A 21,338-nucleotide genomic window follows, 5' to 3' on the forward strand; every position below is an offset into this window, starting at 1 on the left:
TTTCCCATTAGTGATGGAAATGGAGCAAAAAATGAATGCAAGGGGGAGTAAACATTGCAAAGTTCACAGCACAAACTGAGTTGTTACCCAAACTGGACAGTCAACTTTTTTTATTATGCCACCCTATTTAAACGCAAAACCTGTGTGTTTAATATGCCATGCCACAACATTAGTCTGCAAGGTAGTCAACAGGAGGTGCTACTTTTTGTATCAAAGCACAGTAACTTCAACACAGCCGATCCTCCTGACAGTGTTGCAAGACATGACAGAATTGAAAATCTGAAGTCTTTGTATCACGCTTTTTCTGAGGTTGTGAGAATGACATTTGAAGTAACAGCTGCTTCTCTTTGGATAATGATTGTCTTAGCTAAAAGGAAAAGCCATTCCTGACTGCTGAGCATGTTGGAAATGCAGGAGGAGCTTTTTGCCAGAGATAAAAACAAAGATGGCATTGTGAACCATATCAGTCAAGTTCCCCTTCTAATTCCAGGGCAGTGTGAAGATTGGAGGTAATTTAAGAGGATTTCATAGAATCATAGAATCTCAGGGTTGGAAGGGACCTCAGGAGGTCATCTAGTCCAACCCCCTGCTCAAAGCAGTACCAAACCCAACTAAATCATCCCAGCCAGGGCTTTGTCAAGCCTGACCTTAAAAACCTCTAAGGAAGGAGATTCCACCACCTCCCGAGGTAACCCATTCCAGTTCTTCACCACCCTACTAGTGAAAAAGTTTTTCCTAATGTCCAACCTAAACCTCCCCCTCTGCAACTTGAGACCATTACTCCTTGTTCTGTCATCTTCTACCACTGAGAACAGTCTAGATCCATCCTCTTTGGAACCCCCTTTCAGGTAGTTGAAAGCAGCTATCAAATCCCCCCTCATTCTTCTCTTCTGCAGACTAAACAATCCCAGTTCCCTCAGTCTCTCCTCATAAGTCATGTGCTCCAGCCCCCTAATCATTTTTGTTGCCCTCCGCTGGACTCTCTCCAATTTATCCACATCCTTCTTGTAGTGTGGGGCCCAAAACTGGACACAGTACTCCAAATGAGGCCTCACCAGTGCTGAATAGAGGGAAATGATCACATCCCTCGATCTGCTGGAAATGCCCCTACTTATACAATCCAAAATGCCATTAGCCTTCTTGGCAACAAGGGCACACTGTTGACTCATATTCAGCTTTTCGTCCACCGTAACCCCTAGGTCCTTTTCTGCAGAACTGCTACCCTGCCATTCGGTCCCTAGTCTGTAGCAGTGCATGGGATTCTTCCGTCCTAAGTGCAGGACTCTGCACTTGTCCTTGTTGAACCTCATCATATTTCTTTTGGCCCAATCCTCTAATTTGTCTAGGTCCCTCTGTATCCTATCCCTACCCTCCAGCGTATCAACCACTCCTCCCAGTTTAGTGTCATCTGCAAACTTGCTAAGGGTGCAGTCCACACCATCCTCCAGATCGTTAATGAAGATATTGAACAAAACCGGCTCCAGCACCGACCCTTGGGGCACTCCACTTGATACCAGCTGCCAAATAGACATGGAACCATTGATCACTACCCGTTGAGCCCGACCATCTAGCCAGTTTTCTATCCACCTTATCGTCCATTCATCCAGCCCAGACTTCTTTAACTTGCTGGCAAGAATACTGTGGGAATATTTTTGTCAGCAGTGCTTTCTAATTTTAAAAAACACCAAATATATCTCTCTTGCAGTGTATAAATCAAGAAATTTAAGTGCCACTACCCAGATATATCTGTTTGTTAGATTTTATGATGGTGAAATTTTCAAGGAAGAATTTTTGTGCTTAATACCACTAACCTACACCACAGGAGAGAACATTTTTTAAAAGATAAAAGGCTTTTTTGGGTAAAAAAGAAAAGGTTTAGATCTGCAGAAAGTAAACTCGCTTGTTGCAGATGGAGGTCCCTCTACAATAGGGAAAGAGACAGGCTTTGCTTCATATTGGGCAGTGATACACCCTTCACTGCATCATTTACCAGACTGTCCTGTGCCGTCAGTTGTCTGGGGACTTGCAAAAAATAAAAAAGGGGTGTTGTGATGAGATTAGTGAAATACATACGCTCAATGTCTAGCTTACCATACTGTCTTTTTAAAGCTCTTTTACAAGACATTTCAGATTAATACAGTGACCTGTTGCAGCAGAATGATGATCACTGGTTAAGTAGGGGGAATGGGTTAGAGGGGTCATGTGTGCTTCAAAAAATATTTATTTCTAATCACAAGACCAACACGGCTTACGAGTTCCTAGAATTTATGTATGTCCCCTGTATATCACAGGTAGCTTTTCTGTATGATATTACTGGTTGCTTGAATTCCCTCAACTTGCAGCTCTAAGGCCATGCAAACAGTATTGGAGATTTGTTTTGAAAAAAAGTGTGTGCCTTTCAGAGGAATCTTGTAATCTTTCAGACAGACTTAACAGGAAAGATGTTGCATTTTCTCACATTGCATGTTGTTGCTACAGACAAAACTTCGATGAAAACTGTTTGGAAATTCTTGCAATCTGATTGAAAACTTTAAAATATAATTTGAGAATTTTAAAATTTCAAAGGATTTGCTTTTATTTGTTACTGATTCCTTTGTCTCCACCAATGGCCCTTGCCCTTCTGAAGCAAAGTACTTTCTTGATTCAACTGATGAAGGTACCTTTCAATTAGAAATTGTAAGGCTCCAGAGATCCGATGTCTTGAAGGCAAAATTCAGAGAAGTAGGACTTGATGGTTTCTGGACTCAGTATGCTCACTAGTTTTAGAATAGCCAGATCTAGCCATCTATCTTTTAAACATATTTGGATCAACTTCCCTCTGTGACTCTGGGTTTTCTACCATGAATGTTTTTTAAAAAAACACAATCACTTGACAGATGAGCATCTTAACCAGTGCATGTGTCTTGCCCTGACATCCCACAAGCCACTCTTCACAAAACTTGCCAGAGATCATCGATGACACCTCTCCCATTAGAGAATCCACAAATACAGGTAATAATGTTGATTTATAAACTTTGTTAAAAAATAGAAACACTAATACTTTGCAATCAAGGTCTGTCTTCATTAACAACTGAAGGTTTCTTTTAAATTTTGTCAGCCTTCTGTGCAAATGACCTGCCTCTTGTCATAAAAGTCTCAAATCAGCCCATGGGTAGATCGAATTAAGTATCACTGCTCTATAGACAGTTCCTCAGAATCATGGCAAGTGCAGCTTCCTTAATGACACCTGGTGAAATTTATGCAGTGTTACCTATCCAACTGCAGACATCCATTTTTCTGTTGATCAAGTATGGGTAATCAGCAAATCTTTTCTGATGAATAGAGGTTCCTTTATTTGAATGAGGCTTTTGCATATTTATGGGGTTGCTTTCCCATTGATACAATGGGGGTTTACATGCCAAATTTCAAAGGAAGTACTCTAATCACTGAGGACTGGAACACTAGAATTTTAGAAGACAAATATCAAATTCAGTATCATGCTGAGTAGTAATATGTAAACTACATGGAAAATTAAATTATGACTTTAGGCTTAAGTGGTTTAACTACAAAATAATCTCTAACAAATTCTCTGTTCTGCAAATAGTCACTTTTTAATATCTGATAATGTTACCATTTTATATTTTCCTTTTCACTTTTAGTTACATTTTAGTATTCTATTAGAGTGGCTGCATAAAACTTAAATCAACACAAGATTATGATAACCTGTACCAAATCCATTAAGCAAAAATACAATTTTTATTCCCCATTAGCTACACAGGCTGCTTGGAGCACTGAATCCATGCAATCATGAGTCCAATGATCATGTATCCAACACAATATCCCACTCAATGAGGTGGCCTATGTGACACTGGAACTGAGCCATAACTCTACCCTTCTGGAAACCTGCACGAAATCACCCATTGAGATTACATGCATATTCAGCCATGAGTTGCTTTTATTTAATTCCATCTCTAGGGAAGTAATCTTAAACTAAATATTTTGCTGATCAGGAAATCACTATACCATTTAATAGATATATGATTCGCTTCCAATTGGAAGTCAGTGGCAAAACTAAGGGGTTTAGGTTGAGCAACGGACAGAACACACAAGTTTATTACAGATGAGCTTATTTCATTTATACTCAGCTTTTAACAACAGGATTAAACAGATCATTTATATATTAATAATAATCAATCAAGATTCTATAAATAAAGTTAAATGTAAAATGTAAATAGAGAACATAGGAAGAAAATCATAACAGATTCTACAGAGAGAAGGAGGGGGAGATCAGACAGACTCATGAGTTTGATCAGTGTCAGGGCAGTTTTCTGAGTCAGAGCTTTTGATTAAAAGTTACTCTAAGAGACATAGAGTCAGAAGCTTACCATTTGGCAGTTCATTTCCTTCTTTAAGACTCACCCCTTTCCAACTCATAATTCTATAAGAACAATTAAGTACTTCTTACAAGAGCAGAGAGAAAGGAGTAAGGCTTTTTCCATATTTCAGCCTGGGAGCAAAAAAGAATAACTTTCAGGGAATGTCAACTAAAAAAAAGTAATTTATAATCAGAAAATAAAAAAAAAAGCAATATCTAAAGAAATAATATAAATCATAAAGAAAAATAAAAAAGTGAGGTCAATTAAAGTCAGCAGTGTTTTTGTGGTGTGGTGGTCTACTGGTCAGTCAAAAGCAATAAAAGTGGTCGCTAGAGGCAGTGGTGCTGGTGGTGTGGTGCACGGCGCTGTGCGTAGCCGTGGGAGTGGTGGCTGGCGGACTCCAAAGTGGTGCTGGAGGCAGGGTGGCGGATGGGGTGGACTGGGACGAACTGCCACGTGGGCAGTGGTGTCCAAAGGAGGGTCGGGAGGGACGTTTTCGGGTGGAACGGGAGAGGTCCGGAGGTCTCCCTCCCAATAGTGAAAGGGAGACGTGGGAGCCTGTAGGGAGACGGTGAAGCGCGTCCTCCGGAAGTGCCTCCCGCCTCAACAAGAGAGCCGAAGCCGCAGGCATAGAGCAGTTCAAAGGGGAACATCCCAAGTACACGGGGTGTTCAGGTACACAGGTCTGAGGAGACGGAAGGTGAAACAGGACCAAGGGCAGACCTTGCTCAACTTATTTGTATTCTGAAGCTGTTTAGCCCATGTATGCGCTCCTTTTTCCCGCTAGACTGGGGTCGTGGGACATGAAAGGAGTGGGTGTATGAGTGGTCCTGGGTGAAATGTCCTTGTTCTAAACTGCCAAAGTGGGGTCCCATGATGTCAAAAACCATGTACTGAACTAAATATGGGGTACATTCCAAAGAGGCCATAATGTCTCTAAGGAGCACTGTGGCAGGCAGCAGTACAGGCTTCCAGGCAAAGCTTCATCACTGCAACCACAAAGGCAAGCCAACAAAAGTCAAAAGCCTTTTTTCCCCTGCAAAAATAATTTTGAAAAAAATTAAGGAGCAGCAGGCAGCGGGCTTTCACCCTTAATTTAGTTCATTAATTTTTTTGGAAGAGGCGCAGCAGTGCTGCATGCTACCCATGGGCATGTGCCTGACAGGATTGAGTGGCAGTGGCTGCCAAGCTAATGATCTGTATGCAAAGGCAGCAGTGAAGGGGTCGAGGAGCTTAGTCGGCCCGTGTGGTGCGAGCCACAGAGGCAGGTGTGCGGAGGTAGGGGGGCTGCCAGCAGGGGAGGGAGGCCCTTTGACCAGAGTGGCTCCTCAGGCTCTCCCACTCCGGTATAGTTCACTTCCGGTCACGGTACCGGGCTCCAGCACGGGTAAACATACTTGCTATCGCGTAAAATGGTACAACTGCAATGGTGCTGGCCAAGGGGCGGGCCAGGGGGCGGCTTGGGCCTCAGGCTCCCCAGTTGAGCGGCAATGCAGAAGCGGCAGTGGCAGTCCCAAACACTTTCTGCATCACGCATGGTCTGTCTAACCCATCAATCACAAGGAGAGATGTGGATCGTCCAGTGCCATCAGGGTCAGGAGCCCAGTTGTTCCTGTAAGATGCTATGAACTACTTTCACACCAAGGCAGATGCTGGAGGAGGACTGATCCAGGAGGCAAGGTAGCTGGATTGGGGGAAGGCCAGGGGTAAAAGGGCCTCTATTAGCTTTAGACGATGGGCCGCTAAGAGCTGCTGACTGCCTTGGCCAGAAACTGACGATGGGTGCCCCAGGTTCAGAAGGGCTGCAAAAGACCGCAGAAGGGGGGCAAGGGTGGTCCCAGACGGCAGGTCAGGGTTCAGGGGTCAGTGTGTGGAGCGGAGAAGTGAGTGTCCCAGGACGGCATTCGGTTACGATAATGCAGGAGGCAACTAAGAAACTCATTAATCAAAGAACCCTAAAGTTGTTTCTGGTGTCTGGTTGTTTAGTCTTTTTGGATTGTTCCTTTTGGGGTGTGGGTTCTTTGTCTGTCTGGTCTCTCCTGTGGGCTCCTGTGAGACCCACCAATTCTGTCTAGTGTGCCCTGAAGTCGGCTCTTGGTCTAGCTAGAGGTGCTGTTGGTATGCTCAAATAAAAGTGCGATGGCGCTATCTTTCTGCGGTTAACTCATCTACGATAGGACGTGATCCGGACTATGTGGACTGAATGAACTGGGCACTGGTGAAGCCTAGTGGGGGAGGCATCGGCTGAAAATAGTAGGGCTGTCTCTGTCCTTGGGCTGAAATAACTTTGTTTGTCTAGTTGTGAAACCAAAGAGATATTGAAAGTCTGGGTAAGAGTGAATGGTGAAAAGGGCTGGGAAAAGGCTGATTTGAGTCAATAACAATAGAACCACTCAGCATCTGAGATGATGGATTTGAAACAGTGCTGAACTCAGGATCTCAGACCACAGACTGAATGAGTCCTGAATAATAGACAGATCCTGTACACAACGAATAGGGTCTCCATCAAAGAGTAGGGTCTTTCCTTTTTAGAGGGAGGGGGTATTACAGTATGAGGGGCTGGAGGGCGAGTAGGCTGAATCAGGGAGCAATGTGGCAATCGGGCCCAATGGGCGGATGGTGGGGGGAGGGGGGGGGGGGGGGAAGGGGGGGAAGGGAGGGGGGCTTCACTTGACTGCTCTGCTGGAGGAGGGCAAAGGCTGAGCTTGTCACAGCAACATCAAAGTTGGAGAGTCAAGTCAGAGAGGTCAGGGAGAGAGGGGTGAGGGGAGGGGGGTCCCTGAGTTAGCCATTACCAAACCTAACACTCAATTCAGACAGTGCAGGTTAAAGTAGCCTCAAAAAGCCAGAAAAAATCAGCAGAAATCAAAACCAAACAAAAAGAGACAAATCGGGGAAAAGAAAAAAAAGAAAAAAAGAAATAACAAAACATTTATCAGCAATTTAGAGGCAAAGTCAGAGAGAAGTGAGTCCAGCCTTCCACCCCACAGCTTTTCCAGTTTCAGGTTGGAAACAGGAGAGGGCAAAGGGGAGAAAAAGAAAAGTAGAGTAGTATCAATGACAAGCAGGAACAGCAGTCCCAGGGACTGAAGGATTAGGTGAGGCATGAGCTTGGAGAAGGAGGAAAGAGGAGGGAAAAACAAGAGCTAAGGAATTTAAAAGAGTCAAGGAAGACATTTCAGAGTTGACCTTCCGGACATTGACAAGGGTGAGTGAGTTGTGCTGCAGCTGCTGCTGTTGCCCTGCTGTGAGCAGGCTGAGGCTGGTGGGGCTGCTGGTGCAGGGGTGGTGGTGGGTGAGCAGTGCCCTCGGGGACCCCCAGTGACTGGGGCCCCTCAGGCATTCATCGCACCGAAGTCTGAAATCCTGCTCCTGCTGGCCGCCCTGGCCCCTCCCTCCCCTCTCCCCCCCACCCCCCTGCCCACTGGGGCCCCCTGGCCACGGCCACGGCAACTCCTCAAATCCCAAAAATAAAAAGCTAATCTCTTTCCTTCTTTTCTTTCTTTTTACTTTTTCTTTCTCCTTTTTTTCCTTTTTCCCCCCCAAAAAAACACTGTGAACACTCTGACTGACTCACAAACCTCCCAACCAAATAATCCCTTACAGACAATCTGCTGATTTCTGAAAAACAAAACTAAAAAAAAATCTGCATCCCTGCTGCTTGATCTTCTGCTGCCTAATTACTTCTTCTTCTTCCGAGGTGTGCATTTCCTTTCCTCCCCTATCCTCTGCAGAATCCTCTCTCTGAGTCCCAGAGTCTTTCCCTGCACTCTGGAGAGATGTGGAGAGGAGAGTGGGGGCAGGAGGTGGGGACCATTGGAGAAGTTAAACACGCAAGTTAGTTAAAACCATGGAATAACAATACTCTGAAGGAACATGAAATCTGGTTGAATAAGACATAATTTAAATTTTAAAGATTTCCCTGCTTGCTGCTGCTAACCTACAAAAAACCAACAAAACCAATAACATGGGTCCTTTCTTCTGTTTTCGGATCTGGCTCCTAGCCCTAAGTCCAAGAGCAGCCAGAGCCACCCCATCCCCCACCTCATCTCCATCGGTCCATCACCGCAGTATACCCAGTCCACACCTTACACACAGTATGTACAACTTCATTTCCATCCATTGTCTGTACTGGAGTCTTTCCCTTTCCATCATACATTTACAATCCCCTCCTCTCACTCCCTCAAGAGGCACGCTAGTCCCCCAACACCCTCCACAGAGCGTTTATCCTGCTGTTTATGCTGCTGCTGTCCCCCAGCCTCCCCCATAAATTGATTTGAGAATGAGGCCTATCTGCCCTGCGTGTGAGTGTCTGAATGTGAGTGGTCTGACCACTGACAGAGGCAAGGAACCAGAAGGAAAAATTGCAAATTGTAAAAGCAAGTCCTACTCACCTCTCACACACCTGAGTTTGACACAGTTTTGGCGGAGCGCTCAGAGATCTGTCAGAGACCAGACAACAGACAACAAGATCAATCAACGCACCCACACCAGCTTTAGCTTACAGAAAGCTCGAGAAAGTGTGAAGTTTATTTTAGGTGAGCATCAATATTTATACACAACAGTAAGTAAACAAATTGACAGATCATAATGGTCATTCATAATCAATCAAGAGGATTCTACAGGATAAAACAGGTTAAATGTAAATTGAGAGACATAAGGAGGAGATGACTACTTATGGCTACTTATTGGGAGGGGGGAGGTGTCAGGAGTAGTTCGCAGGTCAGAGCTTTTGATTAAAAGTTTCAGACAGAGACATGTAGTCTGAGTTAAGTTTCAGTTCATAAAGAGTTCAGACTCAACAGGGTGACTTGATTAAATTAGAAGAACAAACACTTGATAATGGGCTCTACCGAAAGGTATAACTTGATCCAATGGCTGGAAGTTTAAGCTAGACAAATTCAGACTGGAAATTTTTAACAGTGAGTGAGTGTAATTAACCATTGGAACAAATTACCAAGAGTTGTGGATTTTCTATTACTGACAACTTTTAAATCAAGATAGAATGTCTAAGCTATGGCCTAGAAACTATTTTGTGGAAGTTCTAGGTCTTGGGTTATGCAAGAAGTCTGACTCGATCACAATAGTCCTTTCCGGCCTTGGAATCTACAAAAATTCACACCAACTTCAGCGAGAGCATGATTAGGCCCTGAACTTGTTATGAGGGACCGGGTTTAACTCTAATGTAACATCATACATGCAAACTCAAAAAGTGTTAATGACTTCTCAATACAAGTTGTATTCAAACAGAGAAGGGGCAAAAGGGAATGTAGTGCTGGCTTTTTCTCTGAATGAATAAATATCTTAACCAAGAACTGTAGCACTTTCTAACAAGTATATATTTTCAAGGAGAAAGCATGCATCTGAGAGAGGGCTCCAGAGAAATCAGCATTTACTACTTGACTAACCAGTTAGTCACTGACCTGAGATGACTTTAACAGCCCTTATTCTAAAGTGATCATTAAATGGAATACTAAAAGCTTTCAGAAAATGCTTTTGGCTCTGCTCTCAGCTATTGTTATCCTCTGACATGGAGCATTCAACCTTTTGAATACTTCTAATTTTATCCCCTGGTACTCCCTCAGAAAGTGAGAAATCCTCAATATTTCCTAGGTCTAATCATGTTTACTCCTTCTACATAATATATAAAAAGCAGAAATCTAATTTGTTTACTAAAATTAAACACTCAGTGCTAGCTCATTAAAACATATTTAACAAAAATCAGTTGCAGTATGTATTTTTTTAATAAATTCAGCGCATAATGCAGAAAGTAGCTTTTCTTTGTATGTGGCAAATGCAGCTTTAGGGCATGATTTTCCTCTTACTTACACCAGTTAACATCATTGACTTCAATGGCTTACCCCAAGACAAGTAAGAGGAAAATCAAGCCATTGTTTTCTTAAGAGCCCTAATTCTAGAATGAGACAGGAACAGGGGAGAATGCCTGGAGCCAAAGAACCTTACAAAAGGAAAGAGTTCTGTGGCTGAATTTTGCCTGGCTCTGCAACAGGCTTCCTGTGTGACTTAGGTTATGTCTACACTACACAGCTTTTAGCAACATGGCTGTGCTGCTAAACAGTGCGCAGTGTAGTCACTGTTTGGCGGCTCTACTGCTGACAAACTTCCACCCCCCCACCCCCAATGAGCGCCATTAGCGTTGTTGGCAGGAGTGCTCTCAGTGCTGTTCACACTGTCGCTTGTTGTCAGAAAAACTTTTGTCTTTCAGGGGGATGGGGTTTTTTTAAACGCCTCTGAATCACAAAAGTTTTGTATTTCACTTGCTGGTGTAAACCTAGCCTTAGAAGTAAGTTGGGGCACATTTACAAAAGTGGCTTCTAATTTTGGAGGCCTTGATATGTGGAAGCTCAACTATAGGAACTTAAGGCCTGATTCATCATTGCCCTTTTAGTCCAGGTATGCTGACACAAATGGACAACAAACTTGCTGGAACTAGTTACCAGGGAATTACCTCAGCAACAGGGGTATGGTATAGATTCCTGGGGCAGAATGGAGATTGCAGCTGCACGTGCATGAACAGTAAGCCTTAGCACAATATAACACTTTTCACAATACATGACAATGTTTTGATTTTGGTCAAACTGCATTTTCTGATGGAAAAGCTGTTCCACTGGAAAAACTTTCAAGCAGCTATGTGTCTGGATAAGGAGTATTATTCCTATTGTACAGATATGGCAGCAGATAGTTTTACAGTTGACTTCATTAGGACCAGGACTTAAGCCTTGAGCAAATGACTTAGCCCTAAGAGTCAAACTTAATATTAGAACTCATGAGTTTCTGGCTCCAGTCCTGTGCTCAGATTCGGCCCCCCACTCCCTGGGGCCAGATTCTTCAAAGTGCTGATAACCTATAGTTCCCAGAGACTCCAGTGAGAGTAGCAGGGGCTTAGGTTTTTTGGAAGAATTAAGCCTTATACTGTCGTTTTGTGGGTAGTAGACTTCAGCCTGTAGTGCTGCCAGCTTGGTAGCTTACACGTTACAGACTAACTTTTAACACATTTCCTGTAGAATGTAAGGTGTAGTAGGGTTAATGCAGTAAGACCACAGTTCTGTGATTCTTGTATTGGTAGCTCCCACTCACCCAAATAGTCCTGTTAAATTTTATGGGACTACTTTAGGGTGACCAGACAGCAAGTGTGGAAAAATCAGGATGGGGGTGGGAGGTAATAGGAGCCTATATAAGGAAAAGCCCCTATAAAATCGGGACATCTGGTCACCCTAGACTACTTCCATAAGCAAAATGACTAATATGAGGAAAGGCCGCAGGATTGAACCTGAATACAGTATGTTCCCATATGCCTTTTTTTTGCCTCTTACTTTGTTGTGTAAATAAAAAAATCTTTTGAACTTAAATATACATGTTCTAAGGGGAAAACAATATGGCAATTATAAAAATTCATTATAGAACTGAACTGATGTCTGCCATTTAATAATTAATAGCTTACTAACATCAGTTAAATAATTAATATATGCCTAAGCTTCCTAATAAGAAAATATTGTGATCTAACTTATTCCACATTTTTAAACTCATTTCCATTATAGTCAAATAAGGAAATATTGGAAATTATATTTATACAGTTGATTGCAAATCACTAAAGCTGCTCATCCTAATATAAAATGGGATGGAATGCTTTGTTTTATTCCCCCTTCATGATGAAGTAACACATTCCAAAATCAGTAGGACTTACCTTCTAATTGTGAGGCATTAAATAGCAAAGGTAAAAAATAAAATATTAAAAACATACAGATACCCTGGCTTCTATGTTGCCTTTCTGTCAAATATGGGAGCCTGTTTATTGCTAATATAAGTGCTATCATGTAATGCTGTGATATGAAGAGGATTTTCTATTTACTTTGCCTTTCATGTAACTACACATCACTAGAAAGTAGCATGATGTCACCGCAGGACAGAGACACAAACTCCTGAGTTGTAACCATGTCTCTTTCAAAGACTTCTTCCGTGGCCTTCACTTAACCTCTCTGCTTCTGTTCACCCATTGTTAAATGTGGGATATTTTCCTACCTCACCAGTTGCTAAAAGGATCAATTTCAGTTAAGAGTAAGTGCTATATAAAAGCTAAATGTTATTAACAGTAAAGTGCTTGGTAATATTTGAACCAACATTTTTACCAGATCAAGTTGATCTCTTAAATGATTAAAATAAACTCCAGACAATTAATATGCCTTCACTATGTGTTTTTTTGAAAACATGGAATAATTATATTCAAGCAAAGAGTCAAAAAACCTTACTTCACTTAATTAAAACACAAATTTCTAAAATTGTTTAGATACCAATACTTTACTGTACAATCAGAATGATAAACATCCCATTTGGACCCCAGACAACCCATCTAGAAAAAAAAATCATTTGAGTTGAGTTTCTGCCATTAAAATGCTGCAGTCCTCCAGTTTAGTGTTTGATTTCTTGCAACAGTTGAGACTGGAGAAGTTAGACCATTCAGTAATATTTCATAAACACAGCTCTCCAAGCACATTAACCCCTACATCTGAGTTATCGTTCACTTGTAAGATTCCTAACTCTTTGGGGGAGGGAGGGCAACCACATTACCATATAAAAGTTTGAGGCATACAGTGGTCAATAAACAGCAATTGCTTTTTCAAAAAAAGCAGATTGTCCTTGTGCCAGTTTGTTAGAAAACTTTCAGAACAAGTTATCGTAGATATTTTTTTTACTGACATTGTCTTTTTATCTTTAGAGACAACTATCAAGAAGGTGTGGGTGTTTTCTTTCTTTTAGAGCCCTCTGGGTTATACAAAACTCCTTCCACCATCCAAATGCCTCATTCTCTGTGTGGGCTGTTCATTTCCCCATTGCACACTCACACTAAAGTATGAGCTTGTGACAGATAGACACAAGAACTGGCCCAGACCACAAAAAAGCTTGTTTGTGGTGTTAAAATGCACAACTGAAATTTTATACATATGTATTTTTCTAAAAGATTTTCTAACTCAACCAGCAGTTAAAAGCTGACTGAAGAAATTAATGGTTTAAATTCAATTGCCTGTATTATGAAGCAGATCAGACTAGATGTTCATAATGTTCTGCATGGCCTTGAAATCTATTATTGTATAAATTTGTGAGGGAGATGTTTTGGTCAAAATAAATAAATAAATAAAATCAAGTTTCTTCACAATGTCCCAGGTAAAGGATCAGGGATAATGTTGTTCACATCTGTTTCCTTTCAGATACGCTGTACTGTCTAAATAGTGCACAAACATATTCATATTTTATAAGATTAATGATACTTTCAGTTTCATAAGGAAACATTACAAATACGATGCTTTATTATCCTATTATTTCCAGTGACTCAATAATGCTTTGGACTCAAGCTGGTTGAGTACGTCAGGGTCCACAGACCATGCCTGCATACCAGCACACAGGGAGCTAATTCACCCAGATGTACAAAAAGTAATGATAAAGAGCCAAGTGCCCAATTAACCTCAAAAGATAACCGGGAACTATGAAATCAGCCATATGACAAGGGTCTGAAAACAATCATATTTATAGGATAGAATAAACATTACTGTTTGCTTCAGGTATATTCTTTGAAATTCAGTATGTGCTGATAAATATTGTAGAGACCTACAAAGGGGTTAGGTCTGGGAGAAAATCTAATACAATTCCTAGTTAATACAGAAGAGAGTTTGCATTCCAGCTTGGGATTTTGTGCATTTGTTCTTATTTTTTTCCAAAGCCATTTTGTTTTCATTTTTCTTTTTTTTTTTACTCTCCTCTTGAAAATAGAGTGCTCATGCTCAGGTTCAAGATTTATGTAGACTTTCAATGTCAGAGAAAAAGTGAGAATTTTTTCCAGAGATCAGCACTTTGCTGAATTGAAAGCTATTTAATTATTTGACATTTTACTCATGTTCTCACAATCAACTTTTCTATCTGATTACTACCACATTTTCAATGATTTTCTGCAGTGTGTGAGGTAACTAGCAAAGAGTTGGGTTTATCTGCATTTTTTTGTTTGTTTGTTTGCAATTTGGCTTGTAGTATGGCACAGCAACCATCTATCACCTGGCTCATCAGACAGAATAAAGATTTGAAAGTGGAAATAATCCATGGCTTTAGCATTACTCAGTAAGAGTCCTATAGAACTTGATAGAGCAATACGTTTTCTATGATTTTTTTTAAACCATCCTGTAGCATTCTCTAATATGGATAATATTCTTTTCTAAATTCTATAGGTTTTCAGAGGAGATTTTATAAAATCTTATTTTCATGTCTCTTATATTATTTAAAGCTTTTAAGGTCATAGATTCCCAACATCTTCCCTTGATATTTTACTATATTTTAGACACAAAGTGAAAGAGGCATAGGTTACTGTTTTGGGAAAGAAGAAATATTTTAGGTCTATTCCTACTAAAGGTTTTAATATGTGTTGAGACATAATTTCCAACAAATCTTCAGTTGCATAAACATATTGCAGGTGTGGCCAAACTGTGGCTTGCAAGCCACATGCGGCTCTTTTACAGTTAAAGTGCAGCTTGCTGAGCCCCCCTTGTCCCATTCTCCACCTACCAGACTGTGGAGGGAGCTTGGGGCTTCTGTCCTGTGGCATGTTGGTGGGACTAGGGGCTTCTTCCCTGCATGGAAGGGAGGTCTGGGGGCTTTAGTCCTGCATGGGTGGGAGGAGATGCTGGGGCTTGGGGCTTCAACCAGGCACTGCCCTGCTGGGATGAAGCCCTTAGCCCCGGTAGGTGCTACCCCACAGGACAGGTTGTGTCTCTCTTGTGGCACTCAAACTTCTGAAGATTATTGTATGCCGCTCAGAGGGCCTGTAAGTTTGGCCACCCCGTAATATCACTAACCCCAAGGATTGAAAAATGGAGTCAGGTTTCCACAATCATGAGACTAGCTTCCAAGTCATCACAAAAAACCATTCGGTTCTTTTATTTGCCTTCTGAGTTGAATTTTTAGTGTTCAATTTCTTTGTATTCTTCCACTGAGGTCTAGTAACTTTCATTTCCTAAAAAAACCGAATCTCAGCTACATGATTCCAGCAGCTGGGGCTATGTCTCCCTCCCACACTTCCAAATATGACATTTGTGAGAAAGTTGGTAGAGTTGACAATACTGTAAAGATGTAATGCTGGTTTTAAAACATAACAAAACCATATCAAAGGAAGCCTAAAATGATGTGGTAACTATAGGCCAAATTCACCCCTGCTGTAAGTGGGTATACCTTTGGAGTTAAGTCTGCTTCAAACAGGGTGCCATTTAACCCAGAGTTTATATACAAATTAAGCATTTCAATTTTTAAAAACCAATAGAGCTGTAAGACTTGATCTTAGCATGCAGGTAAATATGTCTAATATGAGATGTATCTCAATGAAACAGCTCTTAAGTGAACAAGAGCAACAACCATGGGAGTTTTGTGAGGAAGTATGAAAGGCCAATTATACCTAACATACTGTAAACTTAGGCCAATACCTCCTCTCCCCCACAAAAAAAGACCCTACAATAATAATAATAAAAAAATGCATGCAGAATTCCAGCAGCAAGGTGGGGTCTATCCAGTTCATTGCACTGAATTCAGCATGTATATTTATGTGCCTTGTGGGCAAGTGCCATAAGTGTGCATTTGGTGCAAGCATGTCATGGCTCTCTGAGACAGAGTATGGGCTCTTGACGCCAGAGTGACTGAACTGGATGAGCTAAGGAAGACAGACGCGTACCTAGAGGAGACTTCCACTGACACAGTGCAATGGTCCCATTCCCTGTCTGACAGCCTCTGTGCTATTGAGGAGAATGGGAAGTCTTGGGAAAGGCAAACATTTTGCTGGAGTGAAGGAAATCAATCCCTCCTTCTAGATGATGTCATGGTATTCTCTTGCACCCCAGTTATTAGCAAGAGACAGATAATAGGAATGGGGGATTCAATCATTAAAAATATAGGTAGTTGGGTTTGTGATGACTGGGATAATTGCATGGTGAATTGCCTGCCTAATATGATGGTTGCAGACCTCTTTAGACCTCTAGATAGACATGTATTCAGTGCTGAGGAGGCACTAGTGTTTGTGGTACATGCAGGTACCAGTGACATAGGGAAAAAGAGGAGGGAAATCCTGAAGGCCAAATTTAGGCTGCCAAATCCAGGACCTCTGTGGTAGCACTCTCTGAAATATCTCCAGCTCTGCCCACAGGGCCAGTTAGACAGGCAGAACTAGGTGGTCTAAATGTGTGGTTGAGATGATGGTGTTGGAAGGAGGATTTAGGTTTATTAGGAACAGGGGAACCTTTTGGGAAAACAGGATACTATACAGGAAGGATGGCACCATCTAAACCAAAATCGAACCAGGTGGGTGGCATATAAAATTAAAAAGAGCATAGAGGAGTCTACACTGAGTGCTGGGGCCAAGCTGACACACATGAAGAACATAAAGTTTGGACAAAGACATCCCTTAGGGAGGATTTATTCAAGATTTATACATATTCTATATTCTAGTAAAGCGGGGATGATAGAAGTTGCTGAAGTACAGGTAGGAACTGGAGAAACAGTCAAACAAGAATCCCATTCAATTACATCGCATGAAGGCAAACAACTAAGTATTGACAAATTTTATAAATGCTTGTAAACAAGTGCTAGAAGTCTAAATACTAAGTGTTTGATATTAAATGAGGATATTGATATAATAGGTAGCAGAGAACCTTAGTAGATGATTAATAGGACATGGTAATAGCAGGGGTACAAAATATATAGGAATGCCAGATTAGGTTGTACTGCTGGGGGAGTGGTACTCTATGTGAAAGAAAGCATAGAATCAACTGTAGTAATAATCTTAAATGAGTCAAACTGTACCATAGAATCTCTATGGATAGAAATGCCATGCTTGAACAGTAAGAGTATAGCAGTAGGAATATGCTACTGACCACAATCGTGACTGTGAAATACTCAAAGAGATTAGAGACTACAAAAACAGACAATTAAATAATAATGGGGGATTTCAACTATCCTCATATTGAATGAGAACATGTCACCTCGGGATGGGATGCAGAGATAAAATTTCTAGACACCATTAATGACTGCTTCTTGTAGCAGCTAGTGCTAGAACCTACAAGGGAAGAGACAGTTCTTCTTTAGTCCTATGTGAAGCACAGGATCCGGTGTAATTTATGAGTGGCATAACACTCATACAGTATATCTGGGAGTAACTTACATGCTTCAGCTGTGGAAGCAGACCACAAGTGGTAGCTCTCATAGCAAAGCAGTGTAAAAGGCAGCCTAGGCTGGAGAACTGAGGGGAGAGCTGTTCATTGGTGCAGCTTGTACTCTGGGTAAAGTCACCACAAGAACTAGGGGTCACCCAATGAAATTAATAAGCAACAGGTTTAACACACACACAAGGAAGTACTTTTTCATACAACACACAGTCAATCTGTGGAACTCTTTGCCAGGGGGATGTTCATTCCCTGTGAAGCATGTGGCACCAGATACTGTCAGGAGAAAGGGCTAGATGAAACATTGGTCTGACCCAGTATGGTCATTCTTATATTTGTGTGTGCAAGTATAGGTGATTTACAATAAGTGGTTCCCTCTGTTTTTATATTGCTGGCTTCCCCTTCTTTATTACCAATACAACAGCACAAGTGTCCTTGCCCTCATATTAGCTGGTCTTAGGACAAGTGATGAGAGATCATGACCAACACTTATGAGGTGAGCTGAGAGCGACCCACAAGTACTTGAATAATGAGGAAGCATCCTTTTAAAGGCAAGTTAGTACCAGAAGTATCTATATCACTATTGGCTGACACCTCTACTTCAGACCTAGGTAGTAATGGTCACAGAAAAACTCTTGAAAGTCATAGTGTTCCCCTCTTTTTTAGCACTAGGCAGCCTGAAGCAATAGATCAACACGCTGGAAGTCTGGTCATTTCACTTTCTCCTGACTTAACATATCAACTGGTGTTAGATACAACAATCATTGTTCTCTCCATTTCCATTAACTTAGTTACATTTTTACATTGGAAAATTACAGGTTATTAATCTTAACTCCACAGGGTTCATTCATGGTCTAGAGCAAGTTCCTTTTTGCAGGCTACAATGTGCCTTATTACTGTGTACTATGTCTTCTGTGGCTTTAGCTTTGCAGCACTGGGCTCTTGCCATAGAATATATCCCCTGGAAAGTAGATTCCTAAAGAGAAAGCCACCACCAAGGCAGGGCTGATCAGTACTGTTTGCAGACTGACTAACACATTGGTAAAGTCATGATCAAAAGGATCAACACATGCTGCCACAAGTGCCGATTTCTGCCACCACTATAGCTGCTAGACTTTCAGTCCCTGTGTCCATACGGGATGGAAAATTCACACCACCATGGTCTATGAAGTGAGGAAGAGAAAGCAATACAGAAACAACATCCGGGGAGCAGTTTTAGGTGAGGAAAAGGTGGTGGTCTTCTAAACACATCAGAAAGGTTGCATTATTACCATGTGCTCTCAAGGTTCAGCTTCCCTAAACTGGGGATCCAGAAAATCCATGGGGTTTGATGGTCTTCCCCTGACTAGTTTCAGATGCCCCACAAGACTTCATGCATTTGACTTCCGTTTTGACCCTGAGTTGCCTTACTTACAGTTTCAGAACAACAGGGAAGTTCCAGAAGCCTGGAAGAAAGCTAATAATGTGCCAATATTTAAAAAGGGTAAACAGGATGAGCTGGGTAATTATAGGCCTGTCTGTCTGACATCGATCCCTGGCAAGATAATGGAACAGCTGATATGGGACTCAATTAATAAAGAACTAAAGGAGGGTAATAAAATTAATGCCAGTCAAAATAGGTTTATGGAAAATAGATCCAGTGAAACTTTGATTTCTTTGGATGAGATTAAAAATTTGGTTGATAAAATTAATGGTTTGATGTAATATACTTAGACTTTTGTAAGATATTTGCATTATTATTGCACAACACTGATTAAAAACTAGAAAGATACAAAATTAATATGGTACACATTAAACGGATTTAAAACTGGCTAACTGCTAGGTCTCAAAAGGGAAATGTAAAGGGGGAATTATCAACTAAGTACATTTTCAGTGGGGCCTTATAGGGATGGGTTGTTAGCCTGACCTATAACTTTTTAAAAAAAAAATCAATGACATGGAAGAAAACATAAATCACTACTAATGTTTGAAGATGACACAAAATTGGAGAAACAATAAATAATGAAGAAGGAAAGTCATTAATACAGAGGAATCTGGATTTCTGGGTAAACTGGACCCAAGCAAGCAGTCATTTTAATATGGCTAAGTATATAAATCTAAGAACAAATAATGTAGAGCCTACTCAGAGTATGGGGGACACTACTGGGAAGTAGTGACTTTGAAAACTGGGGATTGTGGTAAATATTCAACTGAACATGAACTTCCTGGGCAATCCTAAATCAAAAGAGCTAATCCTTCGATGCATAAACAGGGGCGTCTCAAGTAGGAGTAGAGAAGTTATTTTACCCCTCTATTTGTCACTTGTGTGACCAATGCTGGAATATTCTGTCCAGTTCTGGTGTCCACAATTAGGGTTGAGAGAAGACTTCTAAGAAAGATTACAGGATAGAAAATGTGTCTTAGAGTGACACTCAAGGAGCTCACTACATTTAGCTTAACAAAGAGAACAGTAAGGGATGACTTGATTACAGTATGTAAGTACCTCCAGGGGAACAACTATTTCATAATGAACTCTTGAATCTAGCAGAGGAAGATATGACATGAGCCAATGGGTGGAAGTTGAAGCTAGATAAATTGAGGTGTATAATTTTAACAGTGAGGGTTATTAACTCTACTGGAACAATTTATGAAGGGATTTTGGTGATTTCTCCATCACTAGCAACTTTTAAATCAAGATTGGATGTTTTTTCTCCCCAAAAGATAGGCTCTAGTTTGGAGAGATTTGATAGTATATTTTATACAGCAGGTCAGACTAAATGATCACAGTCGTCCCATCTAGCCTTGGAATCTATTTCTGCAGGTGCAATTCTATGGCAGTAAGTGACATATCTTCCAGGAATGACACTAGGGGATTTCTTCTCCAGAAGCTAGAGGATATGAGAGGGTGAAGCAAAAGAACAAATTTCCTCACTCCTCTTATACCTCTCTTTGTCAAGTAAGCACAACTTGGGCCCCTTTCAACTGCATCTTCCCCACTTCTGTGCAACGTTCCTGGATTTCCACTCCACCCACTGAAATTCTTCAAGTTGAAATGCACAGAACAACTAGTCACACATGTACTGCCAGGCATTTCCTACCAACTCACAATTTTCAGATTTATGCATGGGGTTTTGCTGGAGGTTAGCTCCAGTGCTACACAGACTCCAGAGAACCCTGTCAATATTTCAGTGGCTAATAGAAATAATGAGCAACAACGACTTGGTGACCTTTTTAATACATGACTGAGTTACTGCTCTTTACATAGAAATATACAGCTTGTGTGCCTGTCAAGCATACCTTGCAATCCAACATTCACCCTACGCACAATCTGGCATAACTCATGGGTCTTTGAGATTATGAACGTCTTGTTGGGGGAGAAGAGAGCTGGCAACTCATTTCATGTAATTTAAAGACCCACCCTCCTCACCTAGGGGGAGGAATTTCTAACAACCAGGCCAGCAAGGGCAGACTGGCACACTGTATGCCCTATGCACGGAGCCATATTCAAAGTCTTTACTCCCCTTCCACATTCCTTCCTAAGCAGAGCTTGAACCCGAGAACGTTTGACTCAGGTTAGAGGTTTGTGGTATTTCAAAAGCTTACAACATAGGCAAAGCAGGTTTGCTCACGTTTTGGGTGGCTGGCATAAATATACCCCAAGGCCAACGTGCTTTAGGAGCAGAGTCTCCCCCGATTCGGGGGTCCCCATCAGGCTAACGAGCGGGGGTGGACTAGGTAGAGGATACTCCGGGAAAGTGACTGACACCAGGGGCGCAGGTCATTCCGGGGAGGTGCTGAA

This window comes from Mauremys reevesii, linkage group 5 (genome assembly GCF_016161935.1).
Source record: "Mauremys reevesii isolate NIE-2019 linkage group 5, ASM1616193v1, whole genome shotgun sequence".
In the NCBI taxonomy this organism is placed as follows: Eukaryota; Metazoa; Chordata; order Testudines; family Geoemydidae; genus Mauremys; species Mauremys reevesii.